The 18761-nt window shown below is 45.5% G+C and overlaps 1 protein-coding gene across 10 annotated transcripts in view; it reads left to right on the top strand.

The window, feature by feature from the left end:
* PRR16 (proline rich 16) overlaps positions 1–18761 on the top strand; it is a 391197-nt gene that overhangs the window by 336884 nt on the left and 35552 nt on the right. The window lies entirely within an intron of this gene.

Below are 18761 nucleotides of genomic sequence, written 5' to 3'. Positions count from 1 at the left end.
GAACGGGGACCCGGAGCGCTCGGCGTAACAATATAAAGGAAGAACTTACACTTCTCCTACCCACTGGATCTGGCTTTGGCTCAAAAGCTGCAATAGCAGTTTTCAAAAATGTTGCCAAGTTTTTGCCAAGCCTCAGAGCCCAATCACACTGCAGAATGTCTGCCCAGAGATGCTCAGGGTGGAGATTCCATCTTTAACGGGTACCACGGAAATCCATCTACACTTATTTCGCTGTGCACGGGGCAGCAGACATTGCAGACAAGGCTGCTGCATCAGAATTTCTGAGTGGAATTTTTCAGCTTGGGAATTCCATTATGTAAATCAGACCTAACAGTGAATTTCTCTTACTATGTAATATGAGAAATGAAAGCTGTGATTGGTTTCTACGGGCAGCGAAGAGAATCTTACTATTAGACAGCTTAAAAAAAAACATTGTATTGGATTGGTGGCAGCAAAGATACAGATAAAGTACAAGCCGACACATGAAGTCACTGCATGCCGTAACCAATTATATAAGACCACCCTAGGAGTGCCCATACAAAATATGGCATGGTAATTAATCTGTAGGTGAGAACTGTATGGTAAAATGCACTTTGTTTATCATAAATGCACCTTTTTCATGGAAAGTACAGGGGGAGCACATGAAAGCAGATAGGCTGGGTTCACATTACAATTCGTGCCTCTAAGGCACAGATATGGGCACTTTCATAAGTTCACAACAGTTCTCAGCAGTTACTTCCAGGGCTGTAACCAAGTCGTGCAGGAATGTGCGGGAACTGAGTTCCTGCACTTTTTACACAGCCGGAACACCGTTCCCATTAGCTGGAGTCCTGCAGGACCAGCCCTTGAGTGTATATCTAGGGTGAGTTCCCACCCTTTTGTTTCCCAGGACTTAACCCCTGAGTACATCCATGACTGGGTTTCACAGGCTTATGTTACTGACTGACCTGAGGCCAGGATTTGGCCTTTGGCTGCCATGGCAACCATTGCAGCCCCATGATAACATTACAGGTAGCTGATTGGCTATAAGGGGCGCCTCTTACCCCCTGTCAATTCTGAATCTACAGTGGGTGCTACTGACTGTGGCCTCTACAGAGCTAGGCGTTAGGAATGGAGCCCAGCGCCTCTCATGACCGTTGCAGCGGGAGCCTGGCTGGGTATGACAGCTGGTTCCTGTCCTAGATCCAAGGGGCTCATCTAATTAGCCTGCATACGGTCTGTGACAGATATAGTCATCATAGAGCATTAATCACCTTTCCACAATGACATATACTGTATCCAACACAGCACGTTAACTTCCCACAATGACTGATCAATCCATTATAGAGTAGGAAGGAGTTAAAAAGCCTTTTGGAAATGGATGGTCAAGCAGGATTTCATGATTTTCATAAAAAGCTTTTCTTACAATGAACTAAAGTTACCAAAATACAGGTTCTCATATATATCCTTTTTAAAAGCAAATGTTTGAGCTTTTAGAACAATTCATGCAACAGTTTCAAGGTTATAATTTGTATTTCATTCATAAGCTGCCTCCTGTCTTCATTATTATTGACGTTCCCTTATTTGTGCATTTTAAAGTTATTCATATGGTTAAAATAAATTTTTCTACCATCATGCCTGTACTGTAGAGCTACAAACCAGGTGCTCCAAGAACAAACCTTTGAAGGAACAGACAGATAATAATTGCCTTGGGTAAGGTTAGCTTAAAGAGGTACTCAAATCAAGGTACTTAAATCAACTGGTGCCAGAAAGTTATACAGATTTGTAAATTACTTCTATTTAAAAATATGAATCCTTCCAGTATTTATCAACTGATGCTTGCTCCACAAGAAGTTTTTTCTTTTTTAATTTCCATTCTGTCTGACCACAATGTTCTCTGCTGACTCCTCTGCCCAGTTTAGGAATTGTACAGAGTAGGAACAAATCCCCATAGTAAACCTAAAATGAACAGTTCCTAAAATGGACAGAGGTCTCAGCAGAGAGCACTGTGGTCAGACATAAAGGAAATTCAAAAAGAAAATAACTTTCTGTGGAGCATATAGCTGCTGATAAGTACTGGAAGGATTAATATTTTTAATTAGAAGTAACTTACAAATCTGTTTTACTTTCCGGCATCAGTTCATTTAAAAAAATAATTTCCAGTGGAGTACCCCTTTAATGCAGAGGTGTACATAAAATGTAGGCATACCAAGCTACAGTACATTGCGTAAAGGGGTAGTGCAGCCAGAATGAACTTATCCCCTATCCACAGGATAGAGGATAAGTAGCTGATCGTGGGGGGTTCGACCACTTGGGCCCTGAGATCTCCTGAACGGAACCCTATCCTGCTCAGTCAGGAACGTGTGTCATTTACCTTTAGACAGCAGGCGCTCCATTCCTTTCAATAGAGGTAGACAACACATGCTCCTGACTGAGTGGGACGGGTCCCTTTCAAGAGATCTATCAATTACATAAAATAGGGCTTATATATCTGTGTTAAAAGTTTAGGGTTGTTTATAGTAAAACTTCAGAATAATGCACGGGTTATCCCAATTGATGGAGGCTTTATCAAAAGTGAAAAGTACATCTGCACTTGCCAAAGAATGCCTTAAAGGGGTACTGCAGCCAGAATTAACTTTTCCCATATCCACAGGATAGGGGATAAGTAGAGGATCACAAGAGCCCCAGTGGTCAGACCCCCGCGATCAGCTACTTATCCCCTATCCTGTGGATAGGGGAAAAGCTAATTCTGGCTGCAGTACCCCTTTAAGGCATTCTTTGGCAAGTGCAGATGTACTTTTCACTTTTGGTAAAGCCTCCATCAATTGGGATAACCCATTGTTATTCTGAAGTATTACTATAAACAACTCTAAACTTTAACACAGATATATAAGCCCTATTTAATGTAATTAATAAACTACGGGCATCTTTGACATAGAAAATATGATTCTTACATACAGTATGTTAGTAATTACCTTAAGTTAAAAAAGTTGCACTCTACAATATTCATACATTCATTTTCAGACCCCCTCTTTGACTGGGTTCACATATGTCTGGCGTCCAGCATAGTTTCCCTCTGGCGTGCACCGGAGGGAAACTGATGCTAGAGCTGATCCTATTCATTTAAATGGGACAGTTCACAATCATCCAGCGTCTCTATTTTGACACCGGATGGTTGGACATGCCGGATGCAGCCTGCTGCTTTCCTCTTCCGGCATCCAGAAACAATGGATGCCAGATGCCATACAACTGATAACAACTGATGCATGTTGTCATCAGTTGTGGCATCAGTTGCGTCGAGATCTAGGCTGAGTTCACCTATGCGGGATGCCGGACATATGTGAACCCAGCCTTATTGAGTTTGCAGCCAGCTTCTGGGTTTAGTGCGTTCTGATGAATGTAATGTCTGTGTTTGTGGCAACCCAGAAGGAGTACAGATGTGGCATCAGGGGAGAGCACCTGTGATCTGGCTGGTACCTGTATTCACACTGGTCACAATGGTAACGACTGGTCACATAAACACTGTCTTTGGTCTGGCACAGTAATTAGGGGATGTAAAACAAATATTTATAAAAGTAGTACTCATATAATGTGTGTGGAGTGAGCACACCTTTTACGTAAAGCCATCAAATAATTTCCCAAAATGGAGCTGCATTCTCTTTAAAGCTTAAGAAGCAGATTTTGGCTGGAGCAAGGGCAACACACGGTAGTGTGATAGAGTGTCTGGAACTTGCAAACTCCATTCTAGTCTGTATAGTATAAAGCCTGATGGGCTGTGTTTGTGCGAGGGGCGGAAGTAATTATCGCTCCCTGCACTTCCAGGTGGGGCTCATTGGGAACAGGTGGGGGCGTGTGTATATAACTTCCCCCTCTCCTACAGGGGCGGAGCACGTGTCGTTTGTGGAATCTCTGCTTCCTGTGGCAGGCTGGTGTTTGAATCTCCCACAAAAATCTTCAGAGCTGCTGCTCACGGTGCGGAGGCCTCGCTGATCATGGGTCTGGGGTGGTGCAGGCGCGGCATCCTGGCAGCTCCGCTGGCTGTCTTATCTGGGGATGCTGTCTCACTCTGATTATAAGGTAATATTGGGCAGGTATGGTTCTGGCTGGCTCTGCCCGCAGCGGTAGTGGGGGCCAGGAGCGGCAAGCAGGTGAGTTAAATCGGTGCTGGGGGTGGTGCGGCCTCAGCATTTCGCGCAGCCCGCTAGCTGCCTCATGGCGACATGTGGACCGCCCGCCACCCACACAACTACAATTGTCTATGCTCTTGGGACAGGTTGCGGCAGCTGCCCAGTCCTCGTTAGGCGGTCCTGTCAGCTTGTCTGCTATCGTTAATCTAAAGTATAGTGTAATGCTCTGCGGAGGGTTGTTTCAATATAAAGTTTGCTGTATACAGTGTGGTGCAATGCTCTGCAAAGAGTCGTTTCAATATAACTTTTGCTGTGTGGTGCGGTGCTCTGCGGGGTATATGGTGCCCTTGCAGTATACGGTACAGTGTAATGCTCTGCAAAGGGTCTCGTTACAATATAACATGTACTGTATAACGGTATAGTGCAGTGCTCTGCAGATGGTCTCGTTACAATATAGTATACATGATATACAGTTATGGTGCAATAATCTGCAGATGGTCTCGTTACAATATAGTATACATGATATACAGTTAAGGTGCAATGCTCTGCAGATGGTCTCATTACAATATAGTATACATGATATATAGTTAAGGTGCAATGCTCTGCAGATGGTCTCATTACAATATAGTATTCATGATATACAGCTATGGTGCTATGCTCTGCAGATGGTCTTGTTACAATATAATATATACTATATACAGTATAGTGCTATACTCTGCAGATGGTCTCATTATAAACAAACTTTATACAGTTAGTGCAATGCTCTGCAGATGGGATGGTTTCAATACAACATATTATATAGGGCATAGTGCAATGCTCTGCAGAGGGTCGTTACAGTTAGCATGTCCAGTGTGGTGCAGTGCTCTGCGAAGGGTCTCGTTGCAACACAGGGTGGCATTTACTGTTTGGTGTGGTGCAATACTCTGCAGAGGATCACGTTGCAGGGTAGCATATGCTGTGTGTGGTGATACAGTGCTCTGTAGACTGTCTTGTTTCAATATAGTATATAGTAGGGTGCAATGCTCTGTAGAGATATAACATAGGCTACATCCAAATAAATCATAGTATACACAGTGTTATTTGCACGATCATGGTATCCATACGGTTCATACGCTTGGTTTATTATGGGCATACACGCATTACTGGTACAAGGTGCACACGAGTAGAGCATCTTCACGGTTTGATAACTCCATGAGTTTCTTATTGTCCGTACTCTCATGGTTAATTCATACGCTTATGGCACACTGCTCGTACGCGCTTAGTATGTATACAGTTTCATGTGCTAATATCATTATATACGGTACATATACTCACTGACGATACATTCACAGCATTTATACTGGGCAAACTCGTTTATGCTGTTCACCTCATGGTTATTCTCTCACTCACTGGTGTTTTACACGGTCCACAAACTTGGCATTAATGCTGTTCACATATTCTTGGCATGTTCACGGTCTTACGTTCTTTCTACCATGTTACGTTCATGGCAATCAAACACCTCGTAATTATCACTGGTTCATACGCTCAAAGTATCATTCGGTTCATATGTTAATGGTATTTCATACTGGTTACGGCAGTATACTGCCTATAGCAATTATACGGTTCATACACTCATGGCAGTTATAGTGGTCACACTCTCACGGTTCTTAAGTTGTTCACATGTTCACCGCAGGGTTCATACGGTTCATACGCTCATGGCGGTTGTATTGGTTGCACGGTCATGGTTTTGTTGTTCACGCGTTCACCGCATTCATACACGCAGGTTTTATACGCTCATGGCAGTTACATTGGTCAAACGGTAATGGTTTTGTTGTTCACACGTTCATCGCATTCATACATGCAGGGTTCATACCCTCATGGCAGTTATATGGGTTACACGGTCATGGTTTTGTTGTTCACGCGTTCACCGCATTCATACACGCAGGTTTCATACGCTCATGGCAGTTACATCGGTCACACGGTTATGGTTTAGTTGTTCACACGTTCATCGCATTCATACACGCAGGGTTCATACGCTCATGGCAGTTATATTGGTTACACGGTCATTGTTTTGTTGTTCACACGTTCACCGCATTCATACACGCAGGTTTCCTATGGTTCTCACACATAGTGACATGCTGTTTCGTGCAGTTGTGGCCACGCGCTCATAGCATGTTCACAGCATTATACTGCTCATAGTACTCATACCTCATAGCGTCATACCACATATTAATTCGTAGCACATATGCTCGACGCTTATACTGCACATGTACTTGTAGCGTTTATACTGCACATACACATGGCCTACATCAGGCACATACACTCTTAGCATTGATATCGCAAGTATACTCATAGCATTATACTGCTCATAGTATCATATCACTATACGCTCATAGCATTTATACCACATACACGCTCGTTGTATTCATACCACAGACATGTTCACGTCATGTATATTGCACATAGAATTGTAGCAATACACTACACGGACATTCGTAGCATTCATTCTGTACATACGATGGTAATAATTATTATGCTGACACGTTGTAGTACTTATTCTGCGTACTGTTACGCCGAGCGCTCCGGGTCCCCGCTCCTCCCCGGAGCGCTCGCTACACTCTCCCCGCTGCAGCGCTCCGGTCAGATCCACTGACCCGGGGCGCTGCGATTCCGCTTCCAGCCGGGATGCGATTCGCGATGCGGGTAGCGCCCGCTCGCGATGCGCACCCCGGCTCCCGTACCTGACTCGCTCTCCCTCGGTCCTGTCCCGGCGCGCGCGGCCCCGCTCCCTAGGGCGCGCGCGCGCCGGGTCTTTGCGATTTAAAGGGCCACTGCGCCGCTGATTGGCGCAGTGATTCCAATTAGTGTCTTCACCTGTGCACTTCCCTATATCACCTCACTTCCCCTGCACTTCCTTGCCGGATCTTGTTGCCATCGTGCCAGTGAAAGCGTTCCTTGTGTGTTCCTAGCCTGTGTTCCAGACCTCCTGCCGTTGCCCCTGACTACGATCCTTGCTGCCTGCCCCGACCTTCTGCTACGTCCGACCTTGCTTCTGCCTACTCCCTTGTACCGCGCCTATCTTCAGCAGCCAGAGAGGTGAGCCGTTGCTAGTGGATACGACCTGGTCACTACCGCCGCAGCAAGACCATCCCGCTTTGCGGCGGGCTCTGGTGAAAACCAGTAGTGTCTTAGAACCGGTCCACTAGCACGGTCCTCGCCATCCCTCTCTGGCACAGAGGATCCACCTCCTGCCAGCCGGCATCGTGACAGTAGATCCGGCCATGGATCCCGCTGAAGTTCCTCTGCCAGTTGTCGCTGACCTTACCACGGTGGTCGCCCAGCAGTCACAACAGATAGCGCAACAAGGCCAACAGCTGTCTCAACTGACCGTTATGCTACAGCAGTTACTACCACAGCTTCAGCAGTCATCTCCTCCGCCAGCTCCTGCACCTCCTCCGCAGCGAGTGGCCGCTCCTGGTCTACGCCTATCCTTGCCGGATAAATTTGATGGGGACTCTAAGTTTTGCCGTGGCTTTCTTTCCCAATGTTCCCTGCATCTGGAGATGATGTCGGACCTGTTTCCCACTGAAAGGTCTAAGGTGGCTTTCGTAGTCAGCCTTCTGTCTGGAAAAGCCCTGTCATGGGCCACACCGCTCTGGGACCGCAATGACCCCGTCACTGCCTCTGTACACTCCTTCTTCTCGGAAATCCGAAGTGTCTTTGAGGAACCTGCCCGAGCCTCTTCGGCTGAGACTGCCCTGTTGAACCTGGTCCAGGGTAATTCTTCCGTTGGCGAGTATGCCGTACAATTCCGTACTCTTGCTTCAGAATTATCCTGGAATAATGAGGCCCTCTGCGCGACCTTTAAAAAAGGCCTATCCAGCAACATTAAAGATGTTCTGGCCGCACGAGAAATTCCTGCTAATCTACATGAACTGATTCACCTAGCCACTCGCATTGACATGCGTTTTTCCGAAAGGCGTCAGGAGCTCCGCCAAGATATGGACTCTGTTCGCACGAGGCGTTTCTTCTCCTCGGCTCCTCTCTCCTCTGGTCCCCTGCAATCTGTTCCTGTGCCTCCCGCCGTGGAGGCTATGCAGGTCGACCGGTCTCGCCTGACACCTCAAGAGAGGACACGACGCCGCATGGAGAACCTCTGCCTGTACTGTGCTAGTACCGAACACTTCCTGAGGGATTGTCCTATCCGTCCTCCCCGCCTGGAAAGACGTACGCTGACTCCGCACAAAGGTGAGACAGTCCTTGATGTCTACTCTGCTTCTCCACGTCTTACTGTGCCTGTGCGGATGTCTGCCTCTGCCTTCTCCTTCTCTACTGTGGCCTTCTTGGACTCTGGATCTGCAGGAAATTTTATTTTGGCCTCTCTCGTCAACAGGTTCAACATCCCAGTGACCAGTCTCGCCAGACCCCTTTACATCAATTGTGTAAACAATGAAAGATTGGACTGTACCATACGTTTCCGCACGGAGCCCCTTCTTATGAGCATCGGATCTCATCATGAGAGGATTGAACTTTTGGTCCTCCCCAATTGCACCTCGGAAATTCTCCTTGGACTTCCCTGGCTTCAACTTCATTCCCCAACCCTGGATTGGTCCACTGGGGAGATCAAGAGTTGGGGGCCCTCTTGTTCCAAGGACTGTCTAAATCCGGTTCCCAGTAACCCTTGCCGTGACTCTGTGGTTCCTCCAGTAACCGGTCTCCCTAAGGCCTATATGGACTTCGCGGATGTTTTCTGCAAAAAACAAGCTGAGACTCTACCTCCTCACAGGCCTTATGATTGTCCTATTGACCTCCTCCCGGGCACTACTCCACCCCGGGGCAGAATTTATCCTCTCTCTGCCCCAGAGACTCTTGCCATGTCTGAATACGTCCAGGAAAATTTAAAAAAGGGCTTTATCCGTAAATCCTCCTCTCCTGCCGGAGCCGGATTTTTCTTTGTGTCCAAAAAAGATGGCTCCCTACGTCCTTGCATTGACTACCGCGGTCTTAATAAAATCACGGTTAAGAACCGCTACCCCCTACCCCTCATCTCTGAACTCTTTGATCGCCTCCAAGGTGCCCACATCTTTACTAAATTGGACTTAAGAGGCGCCTATAACCTCATCCGCATCAGAGAGGGGGATGAGTGGAAAACGGCATTTAATACCAGAGATGGACACTTTGAGTATCTGGTCATGCCCTTTGGCCTGTGCAACGCCCCTGCTGTCTTCCAAGACTTTGTTAATGAAATTTTTCGTGATCTGTTATACTCCTGTGTTGTTGTATATCTGGACGATATCCTAATTTTTTCCGCCAATCTAGAAGAACACCGCCAGCATGTCCGTATGGTTCTTCAGAGACTTCGTGACAATCAACTCTATGCCAAAATTGAGAAATGTCTGTTTGAATGCCAATCTCTTCCTTTTCTAGGATATTTGGTCTCTGGCCAGGGACTACAAATGGATCCAGACAAACTCTCTGCCGTCTTAGATTGGCCACGCCCCTCCGGACTCTGTGCTATCCAACGCTTTTTGGGGTTCGCCAATTATTACAGGCAATTTATTCCACATTTTTCTACCGTTGTGGCTCCTATCGTGGCTTTAACCAAAAAAAATGCCGATCCCAAGTCTTGGCCTCCTCAAGCGGAAGACGCCTTTAAACGACTCAAGTCTGCCTTTTCTTCAGCTCCCGTGCTCTCCAGACCTGACCCTTCCAAACCCTTCCTATTGGAGGTTGATGCCTCCTCAGTGGGAGCTGGAGCTGTTCTTCTACAAAAAAATTCTTCCGGGCATGCTGTCACTTGTGGTTTTTTTTCTAGGACCTTCTCTCCGGCGGAGAGGAACTACTCCATCGGGGATCGAGAGCTTCTAGCCATTAAATTAGCACTTGAGGAATGGAGGCATCTGCTGGAGGGATCAAGATTTCCAGTTATTATTTACACCGACCACAAGAACCTCTCCTACCTCCAGTCTGCCCAACGGCTGAATCCTCGCCAGGCCCGGTGGTCTCTGTTCTTTGCCCGATTTAATTTTGAGATTCACTTTCGTCCTGCCGATAAGAACATTAGGGCCGATGCTCTCTCTCGTTCCTCGGATGCCTCAGAAGTTGAACTTTCTCCGCAACACATCATTCCACCTGACTGCCTGATCTCCACTTCCCCTGCCTCCATCAGGCAAACTCCTCCAGGAAAGACCTTTGTTTCTCCACGCCAACGCCTCGGAATCCTCAAATGGGGTCACTCCTCCCATCTCGCAGGTCATGTGGGCATCAAGAAATCTGTGCAACTCATCTCCCGCTTCTATTGGTGGCCGACTCTGGAGACGGATGTTGTGGACTTTGTGCGAGCCTGCACTATCTGTGCCCGGGATAAGACTCCTCGCCAGAAGCCCGCTGGTTTTCTTCATCCCCTGCCTGTCCCCGAACAGCCTTGGTCTCTGATTGGTATGGATTTTATTACTGATTTACCCCCTTCCCGTGGCAACACTGTTATTTGGGTGGTCGTTGATCGATTCTCCAAAATGGCACATTTCATCCCTCTTCCTGGTCTTCCTTCAGCGCCTCAGTTGGCTAAACAATTTTTTGTACACATTTTTCGTCTTCACGGGTTGCCTACGCAGATCGTCTCGGATAGAGGCGTCCAATTCGTGTCTAAATTCTGGAGGGCTCTCTGTAAACAACTCAAGATTAAATTAAATTTTTCTTCTGCATATCATCCCCAGTCCAATGGACAAGTAGAAAGAATTAACCAGGTCTTGGGTGATTATTTGCGACATTTTGTTTCCTCCCGCCAGGATGACTGGGCAGATCTCCTTCCATGGGCCGAATTCTCGTATAACTTCAGAGTCTCTGAATCTTCCTCCAAATCCCCATTTTTCGTGGTGTACGGCCGTCACCCTCTTCCCCCCCTCCCTACCCCCTTGCCCTCTGGTCTGCCCGCTGTGGATGAAATTTCTCGTGACCTTTCCATCATATGGAGAGAGACCCAAAATTCTCTCTTACAGGCTTCATCACGCATGAAGAAGTTCGCGGATAAGAAAAGAAGAGCTCCTCCCGTTTTTTCCCCTGGAGACAAGGTATGGCTCTCCGCTAAATATGTCCGCTTCCGTGTCCCTAGCTACAAGTTGGGACCACGCTATCTTGGTCCTTTCAAAATTTTGTGTCAAATTAATCCTGTCTCTTACAAACTTCTTCTTCCTCCTTCTCTTCGTATCCCTAATGCCTTTCACGTCTCTCTTCTTAAACCACTCATCCTCAACCGTTTTTCTCCCAAATCTGTTCCTCCCACTCCTGTTTCCGGCTCCTCGGACATCTTCTCTGTCAAAGAAATCTTAGCTTCTAAAAAGGTCAGAGGGAAAACTTTTTTTTTAGTGGACTGGGAAGGTTGTGGTCCTGAAGAGAGATCCTGGGAACCTGAGGACAACATCCTAGACAAAAGTCTGCTCCTCAGGTTCTCAGGCTCTAAGAAGAGGGGGAGACCCAAGGGGGGGGGTACTGTTACGCCGAGCGCTCCGGGTCCCCGCTCCTCCCTGGAGCGCTCGCTACACTCTCCCCGCTGCAGCGCTCCGGTCAGATCCACTGACCCGGGGCGCTGCGATTCCGCTTCCAGCCGGGATGCGATTCGCGATGCGGGTAGCGCCCGCTCGCGATGCGCACCCCGGCTCCCGTACCTGACTCGCTCTCCCTCGGTCCTGTCCCGGCGCGCGCGGCCCCGCTCCCTAGGGCGCGCGCGCGCCGGGTCTTTGCGATTTAAAGGGCCACTGCGCCGCTGATTGGCGCAGTGATTCCAATTAGTGTCTTCACCTGTGCACTTCCCTATATCACCTCACTTCCCCTGCACTTCCTTGCCGGATCTTGTTGCCATCGTGCCAGTGAAAGCGTTCCTTGTGTGTTCCTAGCCTGTGTTCCAGACCTCCTGCCGTTGCCCCTGACTACGATCCTTGCTGCCTGCCCCGACCTTCTGCTACGTCCGACCTTGCTTCTGCCTACTCCCTTGTACCGCGCCTATCTTCAGCAGCCAGAGAGGTGAGCCGTTGCTAGTGGATACGACCTGGTCACTACCGCCGCAGCAAGACCATCCCGCTTTGCGGCGGGCTCTGGTGAAAACCAGTAGTGTCTTAGAACCGGTCCACTAGCACGGTCCTCGCCATCCCTCTCTGGCACAGAGGATCCACCTCCTGCCAGCCGGCATCGTGACACGTACATGTAGCATTCATTCTGTTATGTTATCTGCACTAACATCCATAGCGTTTACTGTACATGGGTAATGGTATTTATTCTGCATGTTCATCCATAGCGTCTACACTACACACATGCTCCCGTAGCTTTTACTGTACGTATGTTTATAGCATTCATTCTGTGTATTTGTGCATAGTCTTTTATACGGAAAGTTCACTCAGGTTTGTCAGGATGTAGCCCTATTGCCTGACTCCTCTTCAGGTTAAGGGGTCAATGTCGGTTGCTAGTGACTTGTTCAGAGCAATCGCATTGTTGTTTATTGTCATGTCCTGCAAGTTCTCAGGTCAGATACAACCTCCTCTGTTGTATTTCACGACTAAGTTATCAGTTAGTTATAGAACACATATTCAACTATCCGGCACAGGTACTCGTTCAAGGGTGGTCATCATTTTAGTGGCACTAATCGGCTGTTCAATACCCGGTCACCTGACTCGTTCCTTCAGGGGTTGAATCGCGGTTGTTACTGACTCACATTCAGAGCAACCAATTTCAGGAATAGTCACAATGTTAACCTGTTGCCTGACTCCTCTTCAGGTTAAGGGGTAATGTCGGTTGCTACTGACTCGTATTCAGAGCAATTTTGTCGTTGGTGTATTTGTTATGACCTGACACGTTTTCAGGTCAGATACAACCTCGTCTGTTGTATTTCTCGATTATGTTATTTCGTTATAGTACACAGATTCAACTCTCTGGCATAGTTGCACGTTACGCTCATAGTCTGGTTACGTTCATAGCTTTATTTTGTTGTACTGCACATGGGTAATAGTTTTTCTGCATTTCCATCCTTAGAGTCTACACTACACATATGCTCCCGTAGCTTTACTGAACTCATGCTCATAGCTTTTATACTGCATATTCGTGCATAATGTTTATACGGAAAGGTTATACAGCTTTGTTAGGATGTTGCCCTATTTGCCTGAATCCTTAAGCTTAAGGAGTTAATGTCGGTTGCTACCGACAAATTTTCAGAGCAATTACATTGTGGTTCATTGTCACGACCTGAGACGTTCTCTGGACAGATACAGCCTCCTCCGTGGTATTTCATGACCACGTTATCAGTTACTTATAGTAGACATATTCAACTATCCGGCATAGTTGCACGTTGTCTATCTTTTTAGATATATGTTTACACTTTATTTTCTAGGCATGTATGAGGTACTCATAATGATGTTAGAGCATAAATTCATAACGTTCCTTACGTTTTCACGGTACTTACGCTCCCAGCTTGTGTATGATACATGCACCAGTACACAGCATTTGTTGCATACTACCATAGTTGTATGCGGGTAGGTTATGTGCATTCGTTCCTAGTGTTGAATAGCAGTTGCACCTCTGGCTGTACATATATTTACAAGACACGATTACAGTATTCATATGGTGCTTACATTCATTGCAGATATATCGAGCACATATTCTTAAACCTCCTACGTCTGCAGGGGGGGATGCACCACATAGGTTATTGTTAGACATGTCTCAGAGCAATAACATATTGAGTAGCGACTTGTAGTTGGGTATACTGTTAGCAGGTTATGCCGCACATACGGTTAACATGTTTCATGTGGTGCACACAGGGGAGGTAGATCCTTTGCTTAGGGTATTGGACACAATTGGTCATTTTTGTTACTGACACGCCTTCAGAACAACACGCCAGCTTCATACAGGTATCTTGTCATGAATACTCATGATGTTACCCTGTTGCCTGACTCCTCTTCAGGTTAAAAGGGGTAATGCCAGTTGCTACTGACTCGTTTTCAGAGCAATTTTGTCGTGTGTTATATTTGTTATGACCTGACACGTTTTCAGGTCAGATACAACCTCGTCTGTTGTATTTCTCGATGACGTTATAATTTCGTTATAGTACACAGATTCAACTATCCGGCATAATTGCACGTTCTCTTTTAAGGAGGGCCAGCATTTAGTTGCAGATATATTCTGCATTTAATACACAGTTTCATGACTCATTTCTTTAGGATCGGGGATTGAATCATGGTTGCTGCTGTCTCATTTCAGAGCAATTGATTTGACATGGTTATGTAGGTAATCTGACACGTTTCAGATAGTATACAATCTCAATATGGCATTTCACACTTACGTATTTGAGGAAAAAAAAAAAAGTGGTTTACAAAGACCTGTGACGTTTACAGGCACAATGATTTCACAAAGACCTGTCATGTCTACAGGCTCGATGGTTCCGCGGGGACCTGTGACGGGTTCAGGCACGACGGTGTCACAAAGACCTGTCAGGTCTACAGACATGATGGTTCATCTAAACACTGGTCACGTCTACAGATACGTTGCTCTCGCAGGGAGCTGTCATCTGCAATGGGTCATCACTTCCAAGTCCAGTTGGGTCAGTACAGTGGCTAGTTAGGTATGTCTGTTACAGTCTCAATCAGGTAAGGTGCCTTCGTGAACCTTGTCATGCGACATGACCCACACGATCTATCAGGTAGATAGGTATTTCTTGTCATTTACCTGTCAGTTTAGTTTTTGCCTCTTAAATAGCAGGGGATTGGTGCTTGTCAGACCTGCCATGAAGTTAGCCTTTCCGTTTCCATTTGAAGTAATGTCACAAGTAGGGATGGTGATAGGTATAGTTCAGTTAGTATTTGGCAGGGAAGGTTATTCTCAGGTTGATTCTTTACAGATGGACGTTACTACCACGGTTTCAAAGGTATGGTTACCACCTCTAGTAGTCACTAGTTGGTCAGGGCTACTCTTTCAGCACATTAGGTATTGTCTACTTCGGGTATGTGAAGATTGATGCTGGATGTAGGATGTTTTATTTCAGGAATTGTATTCATCCTAGCATGGTTGCTTTTTGCCCTCTATAGGCGTGCCCTCATTGCGCGGTTATGGCACAACTCAGACCGCTATGCTAGGGTAAGATCTTGTATAGGTATGTAGGCAATCTTTCCTGTCACTAGTACACATATGGAGCCCCGATCACAAGTATAAAGCCTGATGGGCTGTGTTTGTGCGAGGGGCGGAAGTAATTATCGCTCCCTGCACTTCCAGGTGGGGCTCATTGGGAACAGGTGGGGGCGTGTGTATATAACTTCCCCCTCTCCTACAGGGGCGGAGCACGTGTTGTTTGTGGAACCCTCCCAACCCTCCCTTATCTTATTCCTTCACTATAGTGCATGCCCTCTATAGGCGTGCCCTCATTGCGCGGTTATGGCACAACTCAGACCGCTATGCTAGGGTAAGATCTTGTATAGGTATGTAGGCAATCTTTCCTGTCACTAGTACACGTATGGAGCCCCGATCACAAATGTTATTGGTTTTGAGTCTCTCTTTTTTGATATGTATAATAACTGGTTGGTCCCAGTAAGTTTCTACTAACTTCTCTAACTTAAATGCCCACTGTGGAGTGCTGGTTTCTTAAAGGTTTGCAGCTTTGCAGCAACTTGTTCCTAGGCCAAGCTTGAATCTCTGGAAAGTCCTAGGGGAGAGTTATGGGACACATATTCACATTCTCCCTGCAGGCTAAGTAACTCTTGTCCTCCTTTTCATTCTATCCCTGTCTTTCTCAGGAGACACCAAGATAACATCACCAGGCTAAGGTTCTTTACAGGAGTTGTAACAGCCCCAAGCAAACCTGAGTATAAGACTAATGTACAGAAGGAGATATTAGGGAGATTACTGTCTTCTTAAAGGGGTACTCCACTGGAAAAAAATGTTTTTTAAATGAACTGGTGCCAGAAAGTTAAATAGATTTGTAAATAACTTCTATTTAAAAATCTTTATCCTTCCAATACTGATCATCAGCTTTTTGTTCCAGAGGAAGTTCTTTTATTTTTGAATTTTCTTTCTATCTGACCCCAGTGCTCTCTGCTGACACCTCTGTCCATCTTAGGAACTGTCCAGATTAGAAGCAAATCCCCATAGCAAACCAATCCTGCTGTGGACAGTTCCTGACATGGACAGAGGTGTCAGCAGAGAGCACTGGGGTAAGACAGAAAATAAATTCAAAAAGAAAAGAACTTCCTATGGAACATACAGCAGCTCATAAGTACTGGAAAGATTAACATTTTTAAATAGAAGTAATATTCAAATATGTTTAACTTTCTGGCACCAGATGATTTAACAAAAATGTTTTCCAGGGGAGTACCCCTTTAAGACTAGAGGAGCTTCCTAATCACAACGAGAGAAGCAGTGTAGAGCCGAAAACCTGGAGAAGCGCAGCATGAACTGTCCAGAGTAGGAGCAAATCCCCATAGCAAACCTATTCTGCTCTGGACAGTTCCTGGCATGGACAGAGGTGTCAGCAGAGAGTGTATGTATACACTTCATAGAGCTAGGAGACATGTGCTCACTACTCTGGTTAGAGCCAGACTATTCTGGTTTGGGGTACAGCCCTTTGGAGAGAGGGTGTTGGGCTTCTTCCCTCATCCTTTACAGAACTTTCTACATAGAAACTGACTGGAAAGGGTCTTGTGACCAATTATTTATTCATCTTGAGCAGATGTGATACAAATGTTAAGCCTTTCACTTCTGTGATACATCGGTGTATGTGGAAATGGCAGTGTGTTATACAAAACAACAGTTACACAAGTTAACTCACAATACTCCAAACACAGATTTAGACATTTCAAACAGGGATTGCTCAGACACCAAACTATTTTTTGTAGCCTTGACTCGGAGATTGCAGATGCAGTGCATTAATATGGCCTCAGAAATAATCAGCTTATCACGTCAGGTAACAGAACCCCTCGTAAACAACAGATTTTTGCCAAGGAAGTTGAGAACAGCCAAGCACTTCACCTGCAGCAACCACTGCATAGAAGAAGTACAATAGTATCACATCAGCCATTCTTATAGTCCAAAGAGGACTCAAGTCCAACAGACTAGGGACCGATGTTACAGAACAGCTCTTCCTTCTAGCTCAAAAGGGAATCATAAGTGGGGGTCCCTTCTCTACAATGATGGTTTCAGGACTTATAAGCATTGTAGAGTCTTGTGTATAGGCATTAGAAGCATTGTAGAGTCTTGTGTATAGACCAGTACAGCGCCTTAGTATGTAGATGTACATCATATACAACAGTACTACTAGGGGAGCATATCTCCATACAGACGGAGTGGAGTGGAACTTGCTACAATTTGCTAAAAACATTCATATGGAATCTGACTGAAAAAACTTCATATACATAAGGTGGACCTCTATGACATCCCTATAATGGCTATAACGGCTCAGTACAAAGCAGGCAATGTGTATGAGGCTTAATTATAAATTCTGTGATCAGACTGCAGTTTAATAAAGCTTTCCTGTTGCTTTGCCTTTCAGTGTGTATCATTTATCAAAAATATGCTCCCATTGATCTGTCCAGAATCATTTGGTCCCTAATTTGGATTAAATAAATCAGTAGATGATACAAGTCATTAAATAAAAATACAATTTTACTGAAAGAAAAAAAAACACTTAGAAAATCATCTATACAACTTTCATGTCTATAGAACTAAGCTGAGCTTTGAGCTAAAATCCCTCCAATGGGCATTGAAGTGTATTCGAAATATGTTTTTTTAAAACTGTCCTTTTTTTAAATAAGAGATGAAGATAAAAGCAACACAGAATTTACCTGACTAGGCAGGAAAATAATTTCTACTGCATCTTAAAGAAAAATTATTATACATAAACATGGTTAATCTTCTTAACCTATAATAAAAAAAATGGACCCTTTCCATAAGCAGCATTAGTGGCTTAAATATGGGTCTGTGTTTTGCTGCACTAGAATCTTTTGAAAGGAAAAAAATAGGATGTGGGAATTCTTTAAACATCACCCTAAAGACCTTTTCTCACTTTCATGCATGGGTGGCGGTAAATGTTTTACTGCAGGAAATAAGAAAAGAGCTGTGATTAAAATTGTAGAGCCAAAAAGCAATTAAATGGCTAACAAAACATCCTTAAATAATGCAATGTCTTTTCTTTACTAAATGTAAAGGGAATTTGTCAAAAAGTTTTACCCCTGCCCCCCCCCCCACAGAAAAACAAAACAAAACAAAAAAAAAAAACACAACTGCACCTAATTCTCAAGGATTCATATACATCTCCTTTTCCCAGCCCCACACCTTGCTGTTGTTCCTTATGCACTGCGAATGATGTTGCTAGCCATGTTGCAGAGGATGGGCAAAACTCATCTCTGCCAACTACTACTGTTTGGACCAATGGCTACCTGTAGGCAACGCAAGCATTTTATTTGGAGTCATGCCGGCCAAGTAATTTGAAATCCTGAGATACACAAGTTCCCCAATAATGGTGACAACAGATCTCACCTCTCTGGATAAAGAGCAATTTGAGAAGTCCCTTCTGAAGTGTGTGTGTCCTCCAGGTTCCTCCACTCCCTATAACTCCTGCTTTTTGTTTGGGAAGGACAACCAGCATTTTGTGCTCCTTGTGAACACTTGTGGACACAGCCTAGGTGGAAGCCAAGAGTAAGACATGCA

The sequence above is a fragment of the Hyla sarda genome, chromosome 1, assembly GCF_029499605.1.
Source record: "Hyla sarda isolate aHylSar1 chromosome 1, aHylSar1.hap1, whole genome shotgun sequence".
Taxonomy (NCBI): Eukaryota; Metazoa; Chordata; class Amphibia; order Anura; family Hylidae; genus Hyla; species Hyla sarda.
Note: the sequence above shows the minus strand (reverse complement) of the source record. Positions and strands in the feature narration are given on the sequence as shown.